This window comes from Nicotiana sylvestris, chromosome 3, assembly GCF_000393655.2.
Source record: "Nicotiana sylvestris chromosome 3, ASM39365v2, whole genome shotgun sequence".
NCBI lineage: Eukaryota > Viridiplantae > Streptophyta > Magnoliopsida > Solanales > Solanaceae > Nicotiana > Nicotiana sylvestris.
Window position 1 is genome coordinate 119816791 of NC_091059.1, and position 26229 is coordinate 119843019.

General features: G+C 38.1%; 1 pseudogene; it reads right to left on the reverse strand.

Annotated features, from left to right (window-relative positions):
• Positions 1 to 9317: 9317 nt before the first annotated feature.
• On the reverse strand, positions 9318 to 11338 carry LOC104249696 (uncharacterized; annotated as a pseudogene).
• Between the last annotated feature and the right edge of the window lie 14891 nt (positions 11339 to 26229).

Below are 26229 nucleotides of genomic sequence, written 5' to 3' on the forward strand. Positions count from 1 at the left end.
TCGCTTTAAGGGACTCCCCAATGCCTACGGTGACAGAGTACACAGAAATTGCCCTTTCGAGAAAGGGGGGGGGGGACACATAGCAAGTACCCTAGCGTTTTGCCTCCCATCGAGCCCAACCCAGCAGATCGGGGACCTCGCACAACATCCATTAAATTGCTGCTGAAAAGGAAAAGAAGACGCATTTACGGAGTCCATCTTCGCCATAAACAAAACTACGAAGGTACGAGTGTACCACTTACGTGTAAAATTCCATTTCTCAAGAAATGGCAGAAGCTCTACGGGGATAATATCGACAGTCCGTACTCGGACGAATCGGCTCATCTATCCCCGATCTCCATCTTCTTCGTCATCAATAACGAAAGGTGTGATGGATCAGCATCGCAGGGTTAGCAGACCTCGATGGTGAAAAGGCCAGTATAGCTTGATGATATGACTAAGAGTGAATTCAAGACATGCTTCTTCCGCAAAGAACCTCATCATCAATACTATCCGCCAAAGTGACGGGTGAATCTGCGCCAAGGTAACCTAGTACTTTCGACAGAAGTTGAGCACAACCCTATCAAGTGGGCCAGCGTAAAGGGGTATGTGTACACGTTCAAAAACCCCTCGGCATGGTCCATAATGCTCTCCTCCGGGGAAGGTACCCGTAATACTACCTTTTCCCCCATCCACAGTCCTTCCTCACCGACTCAACGTGCTCTTCTCCTATTAAAGAAATAAACTTCGAGGCATACTCCCAATGACCTCGAACGCTAGGAGTCTTTTCTGACAGAAGATCCCCCTCGAAATAAAATGCCTAGAGGTGGAACTCCCTTCTCCTTGCCGAGCGTACCCTGACGTAGCAGCCATGACTGTGGTAAAACTAGAGAATTGGAGCGGGAATGTGAGCAAGGGCGTCAAAATTGAAATGATGAGGGACCTAACGCAATAAAGGAGAACTCTATAAAAAAAGATAACTACTCAGAATAGCGGAATCTTCAAAAGGGCGACGACAACCCTATATATGGAAAAAGCGGCGACTACCCGCCTGCCTCAAAGGCCGATTAAAAATATTGGCTAAAGCTTTTATTGCTTTGGGAAGATGTGCCGGCGGGATCGCCTCGGTCATTTCGTAACCATATCATACACTTGACGCCACCATACGACGTTTTGGGGTCGGAGACCCCCCATCAACCAAGCCTCGAATGGTACCCAATCTCAAAGGCCTCCGCCAAAAATAAGAAAGGCTCTAAGGAGATATCAATATCATTACAGACCTCGAGATGGTACCTAATCTCGAGGACTCCCGTCAAAAAAGAAGAAAGGCTCTAAGAAGCCATCAATATCATCGCAGGCCTCGAGATGGTACCCGATCTCGAGAACCTTCACCAAAAAGAAGATAGGCTCCAAGAAGCCATTGGAATCATTACAAGTCCCCAGATGGTACCCGATCTCGAGGACCTCCACCAAGAAGAAGACAGGCTTTAGGAAGCCAATGACATCACTACACATCCTGAGATGGTACCCGATCTCGAGGACCTCCACCAAGAAGAAGATATGCTCCAAGAAGCCGTTGACATCATCCTAAGCCTCGAGACGGTACCCGATCTCGAGGTCCTCTGTCAATAAAAAGATAGGCTCTAAGGAACCATTAATATTATTACAGGACTTAAGATGGTACCCGATCTCGAGGGACTCTCTCAAAAAGAAGATAAGCCCTAAAAATCTACTCATATAAGCTTGGCCTCAAGGTACCATCTAAACCCGGGTAAGCCCTCATCTAGGATCTGTCTGCAATGCCTTAAGGCTATATACACTGAGTTCAAAACAAGTTTCCAGGTATCCCGAGCTTGAGCGAACCTCCACTCGGGGACTGCTCCCGAAAGCCTAAAGGCTATCTTTATTCTCAGGCATCCGAACAAATCCCCCCATCGAGGATTATCGCGGGGTCTAAAAGGCTAAGTCTCGTACTGAAAGTTTGAAGCCCTACTCTCATTCAACTCAAAGTCGGGGATCCCGACGAACTGAGTTTATCAATCCAATTCGGGCTTGGTCCAAAGAATGACAAAGGGTTCTACGAGGAATCGTGTTAATCAATCAAGAGCCAGAAAAAATACTTGCACCCGGGCTCGATATTAGCACCAATTGGTGGAGTCATGCATTTAGATTCTTCGTAAATGCAGGTAAAAGGAAATATAGCATAAATCAGAGACAAATTGAAAAAACATCTTTGTATTCATAAGCGCATGATTACAAAAGCCCACGAAGGGTCCTTACACGGAAATAAAAAAGCAAAAAAAAAAGAGATACATATATAATAAAAGCCAAGAGTCTAATCTATCCTCGGGGGTGCATCCTCAGTGGCAGTATCTTCGAGCACCACCTCCTCGGGGGCCTCGTCTCGATCTTCCAAAACGACATCTTCAAGGGAGAAGATGGATAAGAGGAAAGTGATGCAGAAGAAGCAGAAAAGGATGAAGAAGTGGCTGGGTGAAAAATCTGGCTAGTATAGATTTCGCCAGCACTACTATTGTGAATCCACTTCTTGAGACGTTACACCAGTGCGGGATGTAGCAGTTAGTAGATAGTACTACCTCACTCCACGGAAAACAAAAGGAGTGATGCGCCACACCGGGTAGTCAGGAGAGATGAGTAGAAGTTCATAGTCCTTATATCCTCTAATACGAGGATAATTTGAGATTTCTCTCTCATCACCTCGGGAAAACAACAACAATAGCAACAAAAAATCAGTGCAATATCGTTCGGTAAGGGAATGCCTTGGAAAAAGGCCATGGCGTGACTGATGAGAATGCCGCCTTGCAACCTTAAGGCCACGGGACTCAATCATGGGAAATAACAATGGATGAGGGTGAGGAGAAGAGATGGGTGAAAGAGTTAGAGAACATTCGAATGAAGAGACGGTTCAAGGAGGCTTCCATTTATAGAAGGGGTGGTAGCGTAACCGACGACGCCATCAATGTCTTTGAAAGACGTATCGGCAGGCGCAATCAATGCGTTTTTGGGAACTAGATCGACCACGATATTATCTCTTTGGAGAATAAGAGTCGGCAATACATTAAATGATTCTGGAAAGATGAACCGACGGGACACCTCAGTTATCACAAAGGCTTACGTCATAAGTATGACATCATCGCAGGAAGCTCGAAGAGATGGATATCAAAGTCATTTCTTATCATTCCACTCTAAGAAACGCGGGGACTATCTGTATACGGTAAAATCGGAGGGTCCAATTTTCCATCATTACGATGCCTCATCAGCACGTTTTCAAAGGCTCGAGGCTATGGTCGAGATTCACCCCCGAGGGGCTATCGACGCCCGACCTCGGGGCAGTATAGATCAGCGATTATGGTGAAAAAGTGGGATGTTCCCAAGGCGCGTAGCTAGAGTCGACAAAGTCTGTCAGGCTAACCTAAGCCTGCATCTTGGCATTGACTGGCTGTACGAGCTCCATATCTTTGTAATAAATGTATTTGTACTATGTTGGGATTCCCCCTCATATATAAAAGGGATCTTTGTCATTTTGTAGATATCTGATACTCAATATTGAATATACAAGAACATTCTCTCTGCTCTCTAACATATTCTCTTGATCTTATTACTTTCATTTATTGTTTATATTCATTGTGTTCTATTTATTGTTCTTCATTTAATGCTTATCATTGATCATAAAGAGCCACAACCGTAACTCTCATAATTGTTAATCCTCCCTCGATTGCTCCAAGCCGGCCACTCAAGTCGGCCTCGAGGCCTCATATACGACAGCTCGAGGCCGCGATCTCCAGCCGTTTGGTTTGACTATCACATCGTTTTCTGGCTATAATCTTGCTTTCTAATATCTTACTTTAGCATCCATTGCCTAACAACTAGCATAAAAATAGATCACGTATTTTTAGAATCACAAAATCAAATTTAATTATTATTACCATTTTCACGGTAAACAAAGCATAAAGAAGAAAGATGCAAGCGCAGAAGCAAAGTAAGAATTGGACGATAAAACTCTTTACTTTGTAGTTTGCACTTTGGGTCTAAAGAGTATTTGTTACTCAATAAACGATAAAGAGAAAAGATTCTTAATTTAGAATAAATAATTAGAAAAGACATTTGACATTTAAGATTTTGTAGTTTGAATTTACTATGAGTTAACTTTGAATATTTAAGTATTAAAAATTAATTTTTTCGGCAATTTTGACTCAAATTTCTCGAGGCTTACGCCTCAAATGAACACCTTGTTGAAGTGTGTAACTATCTCATCTAAAAGTTTAAGATGTTAGAGAGTACACACTTTTATTTACTTAATTATGTCTTCAACACTCCCCCTTATGTGTAGAGCTTGATTCTTTTTGATGAGCCAAGCACGTGAAATATTTTTTGATATTGGGTGGCGGTGAGACTCAAACCTAGGACCTTTGCCTGTTCTGATACCACGTTGAAGTGTGTGATTATCTCATCTAAAAGCTTAGTATGTAATTATCTCATCCAAAAGCTTACACTTGTATTTACTTAATTATGTCTTTAACTCACCTAGAACGTTGGGAGTTACGCCTCGACAAATGTCAAAAACTAGGGCTTACGATACACAATACTTGCGCCCACCAGTATGCCTCATGAGTATGTTTTTTTTGGGTACACCTCGCTTCTATGTTCGCCACGAAACGCCTTTTAACATACTAAATTATCGTACTTGATAAAATAAAAAAAATACTAAATGACCCATACTTGATAAGATAATTGAGCTTCGCATAAACTAGCCCGAACACGAGCGTTAGAATAAAAACTCGAGTCCGACGGAGTGCGATTGGCATTTGGCAGGGACGGTGGACCAAACTTGGGAAAACTTTCTTAATTTAGGGTACATCGAATCCAAGGGAGAGATGGGTAGGAATGGTGGACCAAACATAATTTAAGGGACAAACACTCGGGTATCATGAGACTCTGCGCAAAGTATGATTTTACATTACAATGAAAAGGAAAGAAACGTGACAGGGATCCAACCTCATAAATTATGAATCAAATACAGCTTATTATAGTCACACTCCGATGTGGTAGGGATTGATTATTTTTGGAATTAATTTAATGAGTTGTCTAATCTGTCACTACTTCTGCTTGGGGCCATAACATTATGTAGATTCAGACATTGTTTGGACAGTGTGGAGATGGTGGATATACAAAAATATTCAATCAAGATTTTGAGAAACGACGATTTTTTTTTATGTTGGATATAAGTTATTTGTTTAGTAGTTATCTATAAAATCATCCTATTAACCAAAAAAAAAAAGTTACTTCAAATCAACTTGAGTAAGGATAAAGCAAAACAATATAAAAATGTTTAAACATGTGTAATAAACTTACTTTTGTGGAATAACTATTTTCAGAATACCAAAACTAATGTCAGAGAAATGTTTCCATAAAGTAATATGGATAGACGTGGAACAAACAAATTTATGAACAAGAATCATGAAAATTATTGATTTATCGAATCTAGAGTTCTTTTACTTCAGCTTATTGATTCTACAAAAGATAAAAAAGTCAGAAAGAAATAAAACCCAACGAGGAGGTAATTGCTGGTTTTCAAAAATAATTCCTACTACAAAACATATACTTATTTATTTGACTTCTTTTTTTTTAAGTGAAGACAGCAGCCTGAAAAAAGGATAGCTAAAAGTAAATTAAAGAGGGTTTTCTTAATTGGTGCTACATTGAGGCGGATCTAGAATTTAAAACTTATGGGTTCCTATAGTGATCTCGAGTTATATATACAATAATAATTGGGTTCACAAAATCACAGTTATGTATTTACAGATAATTAGTACTCCCTACGGTCCACAATAAGTGACCAATTTGCTTTTTTATTTTGGTCCAAAATAAATGTCCATTTATATAATCAAGAAAGAATTCAATTTGTTTTACAAAATTACTCTTATGTACATATCCCAAAAAAAATAAATTCTTACTCCTCACATTAACTATTTAATTAAGGGTAGTTTAGTCATACTAGGTATTTTTGTATAGAATTTAGTATTTTCTTAATGGACATGCCAAAAATAAATTGGTCACTTATTGTGGACCGTAGGGAGTAATTTTTTTTAATATAAATACAGGATATTGACAAAAGCTACCGAGTTCACGGGAACCAACTAGCTTAAGGCTAGATCCGACCCTGGCTGCATTTAAGAAATATCATAGAAACGTTTAAATATTAAATATGTCCAAAATGATATTTAATTTCTTCAGAGATCGAAATAAATTTAGGTTTTCTAGTTCCAATTTGAGCCTTCAATTTAGAGGACAGAAAAAAAAAAAGACAACAAAATAATAAAGCGACCTAACCTAGAATTATTAAGTTGAGCTGCTACGACCTTTCAATCATTTAAACTTTAAAAAAAAAAAACACGTATATTGCATTGGCATACACGAATTATTTGATAAATAAAACTTCACTTGACAAAAAAACAAAAAAAAAGGCAATGTATAAAATTTAACCTAAAATACGCAAAACTTAAACGTGATCTCTAGCTAGGGTATGTTAATGTTAATTCATAGGCTTGACCTTGAGTTCAAGCTAACATATTTTGACATTCTTGATAGTTGGTGTTAAGCAACGTGTTATTGGTTTAATTAAACTAATTTCTTTTATCATATTTACACTTGTGTACTTTAGAATCAGTCGCCAATGTTCTTAAGTTAAATACACTGCATTTTTTTACGTCGTGTTTTCCTATATCTCGTGTCGTCAAACTGCAACATTTAGACTAGTATAATATTCCATGTTTCTATGCGACAAGTTCGAAAGTTATTATTATTTAATTAGCTTGGGGAATTGAATGACATATAAAAAAATAAAAATAAAAGGTCATTTTGATACAAGTCAAATTGGAAAGATTGAGGAGATCTCTTGGAATTAAAATACTAAGGGGAGAAGAAAGGTGTTGGCCCATATTCAGCTAGTTTTATTATTTTTATGAACTCATTGCGTACTAGTAGTATTAGCAGACCTATAAACTACGTTACGGTCGGCGCCTAACTCCTTAATTTTATTTTTATTTTAATTGATATACTCTATTAATTCTGCATTTCGTGGAAGTTAATACTCAGGCAAGGAAATTATGCAACCAATGAAAGGAACATGCTAGGGAATATAAGGATGTTCGTTTTGAAAAGCTTTGTAATTATTTGGTTATGGGCTAATTCCAAGTAAAAAATTTAGAGAAATTGACACCGTTTAGCACTTTTAAGTATCTGCTCTGCAGTGTATATTAACAACACAATATTTTTCAATTTTCTGGTAAATTAATAATATAATTATATTCTTGTTTTACAGAGTTCGGTTCTTGTGTAATTTTATCCTCTATCGAAATTAAAGCAGAAGGGAGATTTCGGCAAGTAGTATTGGGGAAGAAACTTGGTAGATTCTCGCACTGAAAATTTTTTCGATAAAAATCTGGTGAAAAAGATTGCAATCGTTTACCTCATAGGACATGATGCATCTTTACTCTTTAGCTTACCAAAGATATAACCTTTGATAGAAGGTTGTGAAGGCCGAAGATTAGATTAGACGATTAGTAGGTAGTAGCGCATACTTTCATTCTATACAGGTAGTTTTAGTATTACTCTTGTTTTATCTTATTTTTAGATTTTTATTATTACTCGATGTTGTTTTTGCTCCGGTTTGTTATTATCTTGTTGTTATTACTGTTTTTTTTTTCCTTCTTTTCCTTCATGACTTTTTCATTATTATATTTCATTTTAGCTTGCATGAGCCAAATGTCTACGGGAAATAGCCTCTCTACCTGCAATATATGTACACACAACTCTCTTGAGATCCCATTTGTGAGAATACAACGAATATGTTATTGGTTCAGTAGGAGTTGTGGGATTCCAATCTTCCTAATTTCTATGAAAACCGATTTGCATGAGAGGTTTTGAATACCCGATGTAAATCAGAGGTTGTACACTGAAATTGGACATGTGTAGATGTAATATCTTCTTCCATTAGTCTATTTATGAAAAGTTTCCAAAGAAGATTAAACTTGAAACCCAATCCATTTAGGCCTGGACCAATCTCTACCTTGAAGTCATTCCGAGTAGGGCTTTACTCAAGCAGACCAATTGACTAGCACTGGGCTGTGCATACCCGTGTTCATACATTGATGTTGGAGCCTTGGTGGAAATGTAAATTTTAAAAGGAAAGAGGCATTCTTTTAAAGTGGACTGGCCAGTTTTCTGATAGGAAATTGAAAAACATCTGGCCTTTGCAAAGTAATTAAAAAAAAAAATCAATATTTAGTGTGGAAATAATATTTGAACATAAATACTATTAACTGAAAGACAAAAAAATCCAGCATAATATACTGGAGTTTGAACCTCATACATGTTAAGATCCAACATAATATGCTAAGGTAAAACTCCATGTATGTGAAACCTAGCATAATATGCTAGAATATCAAATGTTACAAGTCAAAAGCAATCATGTTATATGGAGTTTCAAAAAAGCAAAAATAAAATAAAAAGTGAGTCTCTACCGCCTTTTAGTGGGATATTTTTGTCCAATATTATTTTCGTTTAAAAAGTGGCTAGATCTAGATTAGTTATGAATATGCGACTAATTTGCAACTACTGATTCGAAATATGGCTGTTTATTAATTTCTCCTACTCTTTTAGGCAAATTTGGTTTCATAAGACATTACAAAATACAAATAACTGAGACATGTAAATTAAAAAAACACAAGAGATCCTACAGGCCATTTTCCGCTATTTGAATTGTAAGACAATGGCCTACAGGGAAATATTAACAGCATTACAGTACACTAGTTAACAAATCCTGAGTTAGATTATGGAGTTGAATATTTTTCCAAAAAATAAGTAATTTATTGGTTAATTGATTGCCAGAAATATTTCATCAGGAAATCATTTTCTACCAAGGAGGGCAGTAACTTCCCTTGTTCAAAGGGCAAAAAACCAGTAGAAGTATGCACAATACAAATTATAAGCAAATTCAGCAAATAGTGTTTGTAGAATTTCTACATCTGCTTCAGACCATTACCCCATCCAATTTGCCATTAAATATGTCGTAATAATGTATAAGAATTGTCATAGTATTCCCGGCTTTTATCATCAAATGATATTAATTTACAACTCTTTTCCATAAATGTCAGTAAATTACTTTGTTCCGACATTTATTAGAAAGGTGACTAATTAAGCGTCGCCGTATCCTCGTTTTGTCAGTAGCTTACCCAAAAAGTGAGGCCCAACTTTGATAATAGTACAAACTGTGCACTATTTGTAGGTATGCGAAGTTCATTATAGACAATATAAGGTAATGAGATTCCATCTCTCTGATCAGATAATGGTTTGAAAAGATGGAGATGTTATTTAATGAAAGCACAACACAGAAATACACAAGTAAATGTTTAAAAATACTGAAAACTTACAAAAAGAGAAGAATGCTCACAGTGAACTACATAACCAATTTATTAGAAAGTTGGAGGTGTTTTCATTCAAGAAAACACAAACTTCCACCAATTTATTAAATATTATGATGTCCACTCCTAGCTACATTATACTAGAAGAGAACCTTCCATGACAGTAACAACTTTCCCTCTCAGTAATACCCTTTGATTCTCCTCGTCTAGATGCACGTTCACAACGCCACCTCTAGGTGAGGCCTGAACCACAAAACAATACCAATCAATAAGGCAAATAGAACTATGTGGTTAGTATAAGTAGTTCCAGAATGCACGTCCACACATGAATAAGAATTTCAGCCTGTGCATTTGGTTCCTGATAAGGGGGATATGTGAAGTTGGAGGAAGAGAGGAAGTACCGCTAAAGAAACAAAGTCACATTTGCCAAGCTTTTTACGCCAATAAGGAGCCAAGGCATAATGAGCATTCCACAAATAGGATCTTGAAAAGTTTTGTACAAAAAAAATATGTGCAAGAAGAGAAACAGGTGAGATATCTAAGAAACATCAGTTATACAAACATATAGATGTTTACATATGCAATTGTCGTTATACAAAGATATGATGAATACTATCTATTTAACTGGCTTCAATTCGGTACCACATTTTCAGTGACTATGATTTGCTCGAACACAATATTATACGTGCTCATAGTAGATTCAAGTGCTAGCAAATTACCTCATTGATTCCGAGCTTTGAGTAGAAGAAGCGACTATAAAAATCAAAGCCAGAACCTTGTGGAGCAGGTCCAGTTATTATTATTCCTCTGCCAGGGCAATTCTTTATTTGATCAAACTGACGCTAGCATTCGGCCACTACCTCCCCTGACGGGAGTAAAATCTGCAAAAGCACCATAAATTATCTTCATTTCCCTAATTTTTACTAACTTTATCTAGCATCCCTTCCTCCTTAGTTAAACAAAAATGCTTTCTTGATTGCCCCTCATGTTTGTACCTTTGTAAGAGAGACTTGCACGAGTTGCTTTTACATGAATTTTTATCTAATGCACTTGTGTAAATACAAAAAGGAAATCAAATTGAAATACGTACAAAAAGATCACTCATAGATGTCTTATGGATCTCAACCACAGATGCACCATTGAAGCTTCCAGAAATTGCAGCAACATCAGCAGAATTCGTCTCGGCTACTTGGACAACAGGAAAATCCAATTCAATTGAGTTACCTGTTGGTGAAACGTCGTGAGAATTTGAAGCTTTGGCTTCTGCTACTTTTTTAGCAGTTAAAATTCCTGACTTTGTTGAAAACTCAATCGTATCAGTTTTAACTAAGCCATAGGAAAATAGAAAGTGTGCAGCTGCTAGCGTTGCATGTCCACATAGATTTACCTGCAAAGCACAAATGAAATTCCTTGCAGCCCTTCAGAAGGAAAAATAAGAATACTGGGTTTAGCTTTTTCAAAACAGATATTACTGCTATAATTTATTCATTTCAATAAACACTTTGGATTTTCATTTTCAATATAGTTGTTTTGATATTGAAAGAGGAGGTAGCTAGATAGGCTGACCTCATGAACTGGAGTGAACCAACGAAGGCCAAATGTGGGGTTAGCCTTAGATAGGGTAAGTGGAGTGAGATAACAAGTTTCAGATAAATTGAACTCAGTAGCAACAGACTGTAACCATTCATCATCTCTGTCTTCCTCTAATAAGCAAACCGCTGCTGGGTTCCCTTTGAATGCTGCGCCAGCGAACGCATCCACCTGAGTTCAACAATCATTTCGCTTTTTAAATTGAAACAATTGATGAAAGTACCATTCAACAAATTACATACCACACAGTACTTCACGGGTTTCATGGCCATTGTTTTTGTACTAAACAAACAAGATTATTCTAGCAAGAAATTGGTGCTCACCAGATATATTGAGGATTTTATAGTTAATAAAGCAGTCGCAATGGATGGCTCTTGGCGATCAAGTTACCCAACATCAAATTGCATTTGCCAACCTTTCGTTTTTTATTCTTTCTTCATTGACTATACAGAGTGCACCTTAATTAAGAATATCATCTATGATTCTATATCAATATTGACACTAGTGAGCCCGTTTGATCATAAAATTTCTAATTTTCACTTGAAGATCAATTTTGGAATTTTTCGAAAATTTGAAAAGCTCCAAAAAGTTATTTTTCAAAATTTTCACTCAGATCACTCACAAAAATTTAAAAACAACCCAAAATTATATTCATGTCCAAACACAACTCTAATTTTTAAATACCATTTTCACTTAGAAAAAAAAGAATCACTTTTTCGGAAATTTATAATTCTTATGTCCAAACGCCCACTACGTTTACGAGTTTTATTTTAGTCATCAGTAGTTTGTTGTTGCGGAATCATACTCGCCAAAATAAAAGTAAGCTTAAAACAAGACAAACAAATACATAGCTACTTAACCCCTGTGGAGACAAGATGTGTGAAACGAGGGGCATGTAAAGTGATGAGATGGAGGTGCGATAGGTCGGTCTTGGTGGGTCTAAGGAGAAGTAGAGGCAGGCCTAAGAAGTTTTGGGACGGGGTGATTAGGCAGGACATGATACTGCTTCAGTTTACCAAGGCATAATCCTTGATAGGCGGGCGTGAAGGTCGAGAGTTAGGATAGAGGGTTATCAAGTACTTTTCTTTTCTTTTCAGTTCTAGTAGTATTAATGTTAATCTTGTATTTTCTTATTCGTAGATTTCTATTACTCTACTTGTTTCTTTCATTTCAGTTTCTTATTATCTTGTTGTTATTACTGCTTGTTACTCCTTTCTACTTTCTCAAAGTCGGGGTAAAATTCACATACACATTATGCTAGATCCAGTTTTAATGATGCAAATAATATACATGTGCAGGAAATCAATTACAAGAAGTCAAGAAGATACCACAAGAATGCTGGAGTCAATCATGATGAATAAGGGAAGAAATCAATTAGCAAAGATTACCATACAATCAACAAATCTGGACAACTAAGGAAAGGACTCGCAAATCTGGACGGAATCCAATCAGCAAATCAATCAGCAAAGAGCAATGTTGGAGAGAATCAAGCAAGCCTTAAGTTAAGGCACAAATCAGGGGCAACATCCCGGAAGATCGAAAGTTATGAGAAGATTGGTACGCGACTAAGTTTGGAAAGACAAACAATCAAGGAGCAAGTCTTCACTCGTATCTCTGCTGAAGGAAGGAAATCAAGGAGAAGCAACGACTTACTATCTTATTCTTGGAAAGAATCAATTTCTTTCCAAGGATCAAATCTCTTGGCCCTTCTTCTACAACTAGAGGTTCCTTTTACACAGATCTTCTTCTAGAGGTAAGGAATCTTCTGAACCTCTTCGTGAACCTCTAGTAGAGGAGATAGTTCCCGTGGAACTATCTTTTTATAATGACAGAGAATCTCTTAGAAATCAAGTATCTTCTTTAGATCACGCCGATATCTATCCCACTTAAATCACTGAAGGTTTGATTTCTTTAGTTCGCAGAGACTGCCATTGGGATCATGACTTTCCTATCATTATTCCCAATCTGAATCAAAGAATTACCTCCTACTTAACCGGATTTTTATTTGTTTATACGTACCCTTTCACTTTAGGATTCAAACCTGCTATTGATCCTGTTATTCTCGAGTTCTGTCATTTCTTTGATGTTTGCTTAGGTCAAATTGGCCCAATAATATGGAGGGCTATCGCCTGTTTTAGGCATTTGACCAACACAGCCAGCGTGCCTTTTACTTTCTCGCATCTGATTCACCTTTACTCCCCTAGACTCTTTCGCAATGGTGTTTTTACACTAGTAGCCAGGAGCAAAAGAGTTCTAGTTAGCCCTGAAGATGACAAAGACCGTGGCTGGTATGCCAGGTTTGTTGCTACCCCCACTGTTGGTTTAGTGGGTGATGAGAACGTTCCCTTCCCTGAGAAGTGGAATTTTGAACGTGAGTCTTCTAACTTTCTCGTACCTTTTTCTTCAATTTTGTTGATTTTTCTAATTTTGCCTTTCTTTTTCAGCAACCATGGGAGTTGTAGAAGATGTTCCCAATTTCCGTGATTGGGTAGATAAGCTATTGAAGATTGCGCCTATAGATGGTAGATCTTGGAAGACCATTTCCCAACGATTTGGTTGGAAAGTAAAAACTTATGGTAAGAGCTTTTATCTTACATATATTTTTTATTTCTCTGAACTAATTTCAATCCTTCTTTCTATCAGGATTTGCTATTCGAGGAGTTACTATCGACGCGGTCATGACTTCTCGTATCTCTTTGGAAAGAGCCCATGAAATAATCTTGGGTTCTTCATCGAAAAGAAAAGTCGTTAATGACCACAGCTCTGAAGAAGAGGAAGACGGGGGCTCTTTGATAACAAGGCCACAGGCTCAAAGACGCATCATTTCTGATGATGAAGAATAAGCATCCCCTCGCCGTTCCATTCCCCTTACCGAGTCTATTGAAGCCCCGGTAGTGATTCTTGACGATGATGTTGCTCCCGCTGCTGCTCATGACTCTGTTGAACAGCTTTTTATCAGTGGGTTTGGTGGTGAAGGCTTAGGCCCAGTTTTAGATGAAGCACCTCTAGCTTTATTTTCTACACCTGTATCTATGACTCCTTCTTTGCCGATCTCGACTGTTTTCGTTCCTCCCTAGACTGTCTTTACTACTTTCACTATCCCTGCTTCCACTGTTCCTCCTTCAACAATTCCTTCCCCAATCATTCACCGTGCTGAAGTTGGCTCCTCAAGTAGGAGTGGTGCTATGAGGCAAGTGATCACTGAAGTCCCTGATGAGGGTAATCTCTTAAGGAAATCGGGTCAAGCAGATGTATGGCTAAAGCCCTTAATTGGACCAATTGAAAAAGCTAAGCTAGAGAGCCATAGCTCCTTGACTTTGATGAATGATATTGTGCATGCTTCTTTAAAGGTATTCACCTTCTCTTTTTTCCTTTGCTGTGCTTTAAAATTTTCCTATTTTTGAGATTCTCATTGTCACACCTCCTTTTTACGCGCCCGAGGGGCGCAGGGGAGTTTTTTCCAATTAAAGGACAATCGAAACGGGATTCGTTTAATTATTTCAGAGTCGCCACTTGGGAGATTTAGGGTGTCCCAAGTCACCAATTTTAATCCCGAATCGAGGAAAATAATGACTCTATATTACAGTCTGCGTACCAGAAATCTAGATAAGGAATTCTATTAACCCGGGAGAAGGTGTTAGGCATTCCCGAGTTCCGTGGTTCTAGCACGGTCGCTCAACTGTTATATTTGGCTTATTTATCTGATTTTTAATACAATATGAACTTATGTGCAAATTTTATCTTTTAACCGCTTTATTAATTATTATTATTAAGAAATGTGAACATCGCTTAAAACATATCTTTGGACTGTGTCACATGAAATGCACCCACAATCCGAAACATATTTTATTTGATGTTTTAGAATTTGGATTTGGGTCGCATGAAATGCACACCCGAGTTTAAGAAAATTAAATTATTAAAGACGCGCCTAAAGCAACTAGCGCATTATTATTTTTGCGGAGGCCGTGAAATTCGCTAAACAACCCTCCTGAATTCTAAGTAATTTAAACAAGTTTTTACTGAGGGCCCCACAATTTGTGTTTTTATTTGGCGAGGCTCATCTCATTCTTATTTTTTTTAAAAAGAATTTGCAACGTCATGAAAATGCATCTCGGGCCACGCCACAATCAATGCGCCCGTGACTAGAGACATATTTCGACTCCGTTGAGATTTGGATTTGGGTCACATAAATGTGCACCCGAGTTTAGGGAGATAGCATTATTAAAGGCGCGCCTAAAGCAACTAGCGCATTATTATTTTGGGCTAGGGCCGTGAAATTTGTTAAACGGCCCGTCCCGGAATCTAAGTATTTAATACATATATTTTGTGAGGGCTCCGCAATTTGTACATTTTTTTATTTAGCGAAGCTCGTCTCTTTTTTATTTTTTTTTTATTTATTTGTTTTTATTTACTTTTTTTTTTATTATTATTTTTTTTTATTATTATTATTATTTTTTTTTAAAAAAAAAGGATGTCATTTCATTTCTACGCCTTTGACAATACTAAACCTTACGACTTCTTTACAACTAAAATCTCATAACTTGTCAAAAAATTAATAAAATGAGTTTAGCGAATGAGTGTTTCGGGAGTATTAACAACAAGTACTAATGCTAATTTTATCCGAATGAACTAGGCAAAGGGCCACGAACAAATTAACATCAAACTTGTGTCATAGAACAATTAACCCAACTTAATTAAATGACAGCAAATAAACAAGAATAATATAACGCAAAAATGAATGAAATGCATACGACGAAAACATAAGCAGAAAGCTATCGTATCACTTTATATATTGCATCTTCGAACATTTAACGTAAAATTTCTTTATCTAATACATCGAGATTTACTAACCTTTGCACCTCGACAAACTCAGAGCGACAAACACGATTCCGACGGAACTTAAGCCGGACCTTTCTGAACGAAGAACAACAGCGGAACCTCGGACAGCGCCTCGCCGTACCGGACCTCGACTCAACCTTTGGAACTTGGACTGGAACCCGACCTCAACACAAGGTCAAGCAGCTCACCTCCACGAACTCCGGCTCAACTAGTGGCGTGAAGCTGACGGACTGTTTAGTCGACGATTGTGGGGGTCGACTGGCAGTGTTTAATGGTGACGGGGTGATGGTTGTCGACTGGAAAATGACGAGGGCGTTGGTTGCGACAGTAGGGTGGGTTGTTTGGGCAGTGGTTAATGGCTGGAGTTCGGACGTGAGAGAGTGGTTGGTTTTGGGTTATGGTCGCCGGACATGGTGGAGAGCTCGACAACGCAGCAACAGCTGCTCGAGTTCCGGCGAGGGGGCAGCGACGACGCGATGGAAACGTAGCAGCAGTCGCTGCTTGACGGGGGCTAGACGCGGTGGGTCGTTGACGGAGTGGTTTTGGGTGGAACGAGGGTGGTCGTTTGAGAGGCTTGGTGGTTATGGCGGAGGAGATGGTGGTGATGGCGTTGGAGGGGACAGTAGTATTTTTGACGGGGAGGTTTGTGTGTTTTTGACGCCGCGAGGAGGAGGGTCTCGTGGGTCTTTGACGATGGGGGCCTCCGTTTTTTTATCTGCTTCTTCTTCTTAAGAAGAAGAAGATAAACAGTACACGTTTTCTTTTTTTTTTTTTTTCTTTTTCAAAATTCTCAAAATCCCCCCCTTTTCAAATTCCCCTCGTCCGTGTTTCAATGCCCATAAAAATGAGCCCCACGCGTGGTGGGGTTCGAGGCATATGTCCCCCACGCGTGGTGGGGTTCCCCACGTGTCCTGGACACGGTTTATTATGGGCTAGGTCCGAAAATTAGGCCTAAAACCGGGTAGTTTAAACCCGAATATTATTCTTTTGCCCGGACCCGAGAAATAGGAACACGTTGCTTAACTAGTCCTATGTAAGCAAAATAACTACCAAAAATAAGACTAGTATTTAAACAAAACTATATATTTTTTTAAAAATATTTTTTAAAGATTTAAAATAGCTACAAAATATTAATGAAACTATTTTTTGTAATTTTCGTTTTTCTTAAATATTAAGATAAAATATGAAGTAATATTTTTTGTATTTTTCAAAGTTAAAAAAAACTATTTTTGTAATTTTCGTTTTTTTTTTTTTTTTTTTTTAATAAAGACAAAAATATGAAATAATATTTTTGTATTAAAATGACTTCAAAACATTAATAGAATTATATATATATTTTTTGTTAATTTTCGAATTTATATAAAGTACCAAAATAAAGTGCAATTTTTGATTTTTTTTTCAAATTTATGAGGGATACATAGACTAAAATTTATACATATACTTTTTGTAATTTTTTTTCTTTTTGCAATGAAATAAAGTAAAAATAGTTAAAATAGCTATACTAGACCCAATTTCACATATTCACACTAAAAATGTGAAAATTCTCGGGGAGAGTCAAAAATCACGTGCTTACAGCTGCCCCTCTTTGACTGGAAACACGAAGAGTTTTCCGACAAAGAACGACTAGCCGTGTTTTTGACCCGACCATTACTTGGACGGACTACACTTAAGGAAAGGGAGGGAATGTGACCGAGCCCTGGTATCTGAGCTGCCTACATATCCTTGGTTATACAGGAATCAGGCCACGTGTAGTTCGGGATGAGAGAGATAGTGAAGTGTACCGAGGTGAAGAGCCGATCGAGGTGCCGTTCCGTTGAGGTTCCGGTCCGCGGTCCTGTCATTACAACAAAAATGAAAACTGAAAAAGACTAACTAAGCCTATCAGCTACTAGTTACAAGGATTCCTATCTTCAAGTCTTCTGAAACTTGGTCTTGAGTCTTGAATGGTGCTTCATACAGACTTGGGATTTGAACCTTGATACTTGCTAGTTGTAGGCGCTAGTTCTTGAGCAGATCACATCCGTTCTCCACTTCCGTGCTTCGGATTCATTCATTTTTTTCTTTTTCTTTTTCTTTTTTCTTTTTTTTCTTTTTGTGACTAGCTTTTGTTGACCCTCTCAGACTGTTGACTCGCATTCTTGGGGCGAGCTTCTTGTTGCTTCTATCTTGGATTGAGTGCTGGGGATTTTTGTTGTGGCTTTCTGCCTTCCAATGGGTTACGGCTTGACTTTGAACGATCCCGATGTTCTACAGGCGGACCCCTAACTTCTTCAATCTTTGACATATAACAATCTTCTGCTCTACAGACAGGCCCCTGACAATCAAAACAAACAAAACAAACAAAATTTCCTAACCCAGTTTGTACCGGGAAGGTTTGTGAGTCGTTAGCAAAATCGTAGCCCATTGATACTACTGATGCAGTGCTGAGAGTGAACTAAACACTAGATTAGGATGTATTCCCTTGTTATACAGGTGGGCGCCTAACTTCAATGCTTGAAATGTAAGGACTGAAATGTATTCCTCTCGTTATACAGGTGGGTGCCTGGATTTAGGAAAATGACTCTTTTTTTTTTTTTCAAAATGTTTTTTTTTTTTAGCATCTTAGGAGAAAGATTCATCGGACTAAGATTTTGATCCTAGGAGAAGATTCGTCAGACTAGGTCTCTATCTTAGGAGAAAAATTCGTCAGACTAAGATTTTGATCCTAGGAGAAGGTTCATCAGACTAGGTCTCTTTTTCAGACTAGGTCTCTTTTTTTTTGGTATCTCAGGAGAAAGATTCATCAGACTGAGATTTGATCCTAGGAGAAAGATTCATCAGACTAGGTCATTTTTTGTTTGTTATCTTAGGAGAAAGATTCATCGGACTAAGATTTTGATCCTAGGAGAAAGATTCATCAGACTAGGTCATTTTTTTTGGTATCTCAGGAGAAAGATTCATCAGACTGAGATTTGATCCTAGGAGAAAGATTCATCAGACTAGGTCATTTTTTGTTTTTGGTATCTTAGGAGAAAGATTCATCAGACTAAGATTTGGATCCTAGGAGAAGGTTCGTCAGACTAGGTCTCTATCTTAGGAGAAAAATTCATCGGACTAAGATTTTGATCCTAGGAGAAGGTTCATCGGACTAGGTCATTTTTTGTTTTTGGTATCTTAGGAGAAAGATTCATCAGACTAAGATTTTGATCCTAGGAGAAGGTTCGTCAGACTAAGATTTTGATCCTAGGAGAAAGTTCATCGGACTAGGTCATCAGACTGAGATTTGATCCTAGGAGAAGGTTCGTCAGACTAGGTCATTTTTTATTTTTGGTATCTCAGGAGAAAGATTCATCAGACTGAGATTTTGATCCTAGGAGAAGGTTCGTCAGACTAGGTCTCTATCTTAGGAGAAAAATTCATCGGACTAAGATTTTGATCCTAGGAGAAGGTTCATCGGACTAGGTCATTTTTTGTTTTTGGTATCTTAGGAGAAAGATTCATCAGACTAAGATTTTGATCCTAGGAGAAGGTTCGTCAGACTAGGTCATTTTTTATTTTTGGTATCTCAAAAACAACTTGGGAGGCAATGCATCTCCTATGGGTAAACTTAACTTTGAGGAAGTGCGTCTCCTGTGGGTACAATAAACTTAGGAAGTGCGTCTCCTATTGGGGATAACTGTTCTTAGGAAGTGCGTCTCCTACTGGGTGAAACTAGACTTTTAGGAAGTGCGTCTCCTATGGTGAAACTCGCTTAGGAAGTGCGTCTCCTATTGGTGAAACTTGCTTTAGGACGTGCGTCTCCTATTGGGTGCAATAAACTTAGGAAGTGCGTCTCCTATTGGTAGAACTGAACTTAGGAAGTGCGTCTCCTATGGGTGAAATGAACTTAGGAAGTGCGTCTCCTATGGTGAAACTCGCTTAGGAAGTGCGTCTCCTATTGGTGAAACTTGCTTTAGGAAGTGCGTCTCCTATGGTGAAACTTGCTTTAGGAAGTGCGTCTCCTATTGGTGAAACTGAAACTAGGAAGTGCGTCTCCTATTGGTGAAATAAACTTAGGAAGTGCGTCTCCTATTGGTGAAACTTGTTTAGGAAGTGCGTCTCCTATTGGTGAAACAAATCTTAGGAAGTGCGTCTCCTACTGGTGAAACTTATCTTAGGAAGTGCGTCTCCTATTGGTGGAACTTGTTTAGGAAGTGCGTCTCCTATTGGTGAAACATTTTAGGAAGTGCGTCTCCTACTTGTGAAACTTTTTAGGAAGTGCGTCTCCTATTGGTACAATGGACTTAGGAAGTGCGTCTCCTATTGGTAAAACTGAACTTAGGAGGAAATGCATCTCCTACGTGGAATGTATGCCTCTGTTATCTGGGCGGGCTCCCAATTTCAATACTTAAAAGTAAAGACTGAATGTATTCCTCTGTTATTATGGGCGGGCTCCCAACTTCAACACTTAAAAGTAAAAAAAACTGAATGTATGCCTCTGTTATCTGGGCGGGCTCCCAATTTCAACACTTGAAAAGTAAAGACTGAATTTATTCCTCTGTTATCTGGGCGGGCTCCCAATTTCAACACTTAAAAGTAAAGACTGAACCCAACATATCCTATTTGAGGGCGGATGAACCCAACATATCCTATTTGAGGGCGGATGAACCCAACAGATCCTATTTGAGGGCGGATTAACCCAACAGATCCTATTTGAGGGCGGATTAACCAAACAGATCCTATTTGAGGGCGGATTAACCCAATTTCAACACTTAAAATAAAAGACTGAATGTATGCCAATTTCAACACTTAAAATAAAAGACTGAATGTATGCCTCTATTATCTGGGCGGGCTCCCAATTTCAACACTTAAAATAAAAGACTGAATGTATGCCTCTATTATCTGGGCGGGCTCCCAACTTCGACACTTGAAAATAAAAAGACTGAATTTATGCCTCTGTTATCTGGGCGGGCTCCCAATTTCAACACTTAAAAGTAAAGACTGAAACCAACATATCCTATTTGAGGGCGGATGAACCCAACATATCCTATTTGAGGGCGGATGAACCCAACAGATCCTATTTGAGGGCGGATTAACCCAACAGATCCTATTTGAGGGCGGATGAACCCAACAGATCCTATTTGAGGGCGGATTAACCCAACAGATCCTATTTGAGGGCGGATTAACCCAACAGATCCTATTTGAGGGCGGATGAACCCAACAGATCCTATTTGAGGGCGGATTAACCCAACAAATCCTATTTGAGGGCGGATGAACCCAACAGATCCTATTTGAGGGCGGATTAACCCAACAAATCCTATTTGAGGGCGGATGAACCCGACAGATCCTATTTGAGGGCGGATTAACCCGACAGATCCTATTTGAGGGCGGATTAACCCAACAGATCCTATTTGAGGGCGGATTAACCCAACATATCCTATTTGAGGGCGGATGAACCCAACAGATCCTATTTGAGGGCGGATGAACCCGACAGATCCTATTTGAGGGCGGATTAACCCAACAGATCCTATTTGAGGGCGGATGAACCCGACAGATCCTATTTGAGGGCGGATGAACCCGACAGATCCTTAAGACTTGAAAATGTCTTACCTCGAATACTTGCTGGGGATTGGGATGAATTTTCCTTTTCTACCTTCCCCATTTTTATTATTATTCTTTTTTTTTTTTTTTTTTTATTCCTTTTTTGTTTTTGTTTTGTTTTTTGCATAGCTTCTCCCTTCAAAGAATACCTCCCTTGATTTACTTACCTGTTGGGGGGTAAAATGTTATCAGCTGGGGGTACCTGACTTCCAGAAAATTTTCCAAATGGAAGGAAAATTTTCTGCCCCAGTTTGATAATATCCCTTGTGGCATGCGTTTCTGCCTCAATGCCATTTCCCTTACCTGTTTCAAATCAAACAAAATTGTTAGTTTAAAACATGGTGGTTGGTTGTGATACTCCCAATGGGATGGCTTTTCCTTTTTTTCCTTCCTTGCTTTGCGTTGCACAACTTGTCGGGGATGATATTATGTGCTAGGGATAATCCCTTCCTGCTGGGGGATATCCCTCTTCTTTTGTGGCATAGCTTGGAAACTGGCATTTTCCCCGACCTTTTAGTCTAGCATTGATTTCGCCAAATCATGCTCACTGCTCTCCTTGCTTTGAGGTTTATAACCTTGGGTTTGGCAAGGATATCCCTCTTGACGCTTGTCAATCCTTTTGTCAATTCCCTTTGCTGGGGATATGTTTCTTGACACTGGCCTCGCGTTTGCTCCCTACTGACTATACCACTTGGATGTACTAGTCAGATCTCATTTTGGAAAGCTGATGGCCTATTTGAAGTCATTTCATACCTGTTCTGACCAGACATACTCTATTGGGGATTTTTCTATGAAAGGAAAAAGATGAAAGGGAACAGGATAAAAAGACAAAGGAAGAAACATGACTCTTTAACAAAAGAAACTATAAATAAAAACCCTATCAAATGCAGATACCGACTCTAATGGCCATGACATGCGTATGTGGCCTATCCTTTACCGCCAATCATCTTTCAAGATCCTCAATTGGCGATTCCCCATCTGATTCCCAATCTTATTCGACTTGCAGTGCCCGAAGGGTTTTCACTGTCAAGCCTCTCTCATTTTGGTTTTTTCTCAGCTTTCATCGCCTTATGGTGCCTGTGAAGGTTTTCACCGATAAGACTCTCTCATTTGTATCATTTTCCAGCTGGGGATTTGGAGTGTCGTCGGCACGACTCTTTCTGCTGGAGATTAGAGTCCCTTATGCTGTGGAATAGAATGTTATGTTCGCCGGTAAGACTCTTCATTTGTCTGACTTGGCATCTTTTGAAGGCTGGTCAGAAGGTCTTTCTTTGGACCGTAATGTGGGTTTTGGATAGGCTAGAAAGAAAAGGGTATAAAAAGGCTCAAAAATACATTAATTTTTTGGGTTATTAGTTACAACCTTCGGAATTAGATTTATTTACGACGACCGCAACCTCTGCCGTAGTTTCTTGCTTGGGGATATTTTTTGATTTTTTGATTTTTTTTTTCATTTTTCAAAACTATGACCGAGCCGTGAAGCGCCTACGTATCCTCTTTGAGGAATCAGGTCAAACGTAGTTCCCAATTCCTCTTTTCATTTGATTTTTTTTCTCTTTGTTATCAATTTCTTTTCTTTTCTTTTTCTCTTTTTTTTCTCTCTTTTCGTTTTGTTGTTTTCTTTCTTTCTCTTTTTTTCTTCGTTGCTACTGATTCCGAACGAGGGGTATGAAAGAAAAATAAATAAGGCTCAAAGGGGGTAACGAAGGATAAAAGTGTTTGGGTAGCAGAACAAAATGCCTTCGTCATTCCAGTCTTCAAAACATGCCAAGTGCAAACAACACACTTTAAATTTGTAGTCTCTTCTGATGGTGCTGGACTTGACAATTATATTCAACGTTTGCTTTTTCATTGGTCCTTTCTAAAGCACCGTTGGGCGACACTCTCATTATCATGAACGACCCTCATGCCGATTTGGCGAATCTTGCTTTTAACGGTTTTCTTCATATTTTGCTTGCCCCAGTTCCACATGACTCGGGCTCCAAATAATCTCAAACCGTTCTTATTTCCTTTAAATGCTTTGATCACCTTTTCGGAATTTTATGATTAACTTTAAAGACTAGGCCCAAACTGTGTGCGCATGACATGTCCCTAGAATCGGCATTGAATGAAATGATAAAAGGACTAAACAAAAGACGACTGTAACTTAACAAAAGACCGGCTTTGCATTAGACTACCGGCGAAATGATTTGAATAATAAAACAAACAAAACAACCAAAATAAAATCCTAACACAACCTCGACAAAACTTAAACAAATTGACATGACAAAATGGAAAGATAAGAAGGTTTGACACAGGACAAAATCCCAATTACAACCTTAATAATCTGAACAACAGAAATGACCACAAAATAAGCCACCACACGCTTCTTTCTTGTTAACCAAGGAACGGAGCGGCCTCCCACTTTATCAAACTTGGCATCTTAGCCACTGAGCTTTGCATTAGTACTGTCAAGACCATTGCCAGCTTCCATATCTCCGTCAACAAGTTTCCAACAGGATTCGAGTGCTTCTGTCATCAGGCCTGATACTCGCAGAGTGTGCATCATGAGGTGCAAGTAAAGGATTCTGGGTGTCATTGTCCGGCTTACCACAAACCAACCACCTTAACTTTATTTGCGAAACAAACAGGTTAGAATGGACTCAGTCGGTCCTCATTATTAACAACATTTTTTTCTTTTTCTTTTTCGATGTTTTTCTTTTTTTTTATTCTTTTTTTTCGCTTTTTTCATTCTTTTTTTTGTCATTTCTTTTTTCATTTTTTTTCATTTTTTTTTTTCATTTCTTTTTTTTGCTGTGGTCGAATCTTATGGAGATTGCCTACGTATCATGACCCCGCATGAATCAGACCTTGCGTAGTTCGGACCAATAAAATAAACAATAATGAACATTTTTTCTTTTCACTTTCATATTAAAACAAACTGGGTTTCAAAGGTTTAAAGATGACCTACAAACTTGAAAATCAAACAACCCGCCTATTTTAATCAAAAGTTTTACAAACTTCAAAAACAGAATGGCCAACTTCCTTCTTCCATTTGCTAATGCAACCAGACGGTTATTTTTTGCAAATGTGGCCCCTTCCAAATTTCATATAAATTTTGAGGCCGGGGAGGATTATTTTATGACACTTTACAAATTTGTCCATTCTTTTACGAAAATAACCTTTCGACAACTGAAAGATACTCTAAGGCTATTTCGGCAAGAACGGTTTAAGACGCGGCCGAAGCTGGCTCGGCTTATTATGACAAAAGACGGTATTCACATGACCGCTGACTCTTTGATTTTTTTTTCTTTTAAAAATTACAATAAAAGACTTGGCGTTGTAAACACGGCCCTTCAGCGCCTCGGGGACGAAGATTTATAAGGCTGTGTGGGTCCATATCTCAAAATGACCCAAAGGTGGCTGTTTATGCCAAGTCAGCCTTCCGGCGTCCCTTTCGGGAACATTCGGCTCTTTATGACAAAACAGCATCACCTGACTTATTTATGACTCTTTTGTCGTTTTTCAAATTAGAAAACTCAATATTGCAAGCACGACCTTTCAACATCTCGGGGACGAAGATTTTTAAGGCTGTGTGGGCCAATTGGACCAAATCCAAAACATGACCTAAAAGGTGGCTGTTTACGCAAAGTCCGCCTTCCGGCGTCCCTTTCGGGAACATTCGGCTATGTCTTGATAAAACAGCGTCACCTGACTTCTTTATGATAAAAACTAAAATTTGACATGTATTTTTTGTTATTATTATTATTATTTGTTTTTTTTGGCTTTTTAGCAAAACGGTGGGGTTGGACCCGATGAGGGTTGCCTACGTATCTCACATCCGGTGAGAATCAAACCCGCGTAGTTCGGGCAAATAAGAATAAGTAGGCAAATAATAATAAGCAGATGAACTAACTCTTTTTTTGAATTTCCGTTTAAAAGAACTACTTTAAAAGAAGCAAGGAAATATTATTTTTTGATTGATTTTCTTTTTAAAAGAAAGACTAATATTTTTGGATTTTCGTTTTTTTTTTTTATTCTAAAGAAAAGAAGAAAATATTTTTGAATTTTGAATTTTCTAAAGAAGAATCAAAATATTTTCGGATTTTTATTTATCTATTTTATCTTTTTGAATTTTGAACTTTCTTTTGAATTTTTTTTTGGATTATATATATACTTATTTTTGGAACAAATAATAAAATCACATTCAACGCCGGACTCTTTTTATTTTTATTTCTGGCATTTTCATAGACAAGCGAAATAAAATAAAAATAAAACATTTTTTTTTAAAAAAAAACCAAACTCTTTTTCATTTTCATTTAATGGCAAAACAAACTATTTTCTTTAATATTTTTTAAAAAAACCAGACAGAACAATGATGACCTCTTTTTTTTTTTTTTTATTTTTCCTTTGCTTTCAATATAACAAACTAACAAGACATTTTTTATTTTCAAAATTTCGTCAGAGTTTCGACTCTACTAGGACTTCTATGCTGTTATTTTCTCCTTTTTTTCACGATTTTCTTATATGTGGAAAATGATGACAACATACAAAATCCTTTTTTGAATTTTCATGCTTTGTTTTTATTTGTAATTTTATTTTTTATATTTATTATTTCTTTCAAAAATGTGGCATGGGAGACATAACGATTTCCAAGACTTCTTGGATTCCGCAAATGCTCCCCATGCGCTTTTCCCAACCTATGAAGCGTGGGGGACATATGGGAATTCCAAGACTTCTTGGATTCCACAAATGTTCCCCATGTGCTTTCCCAAAAAGCAAGCGTGGGGGACATAGGGAATTCCAAGGCTTCTTGGATTCCACAAATGTTCCCCATGCT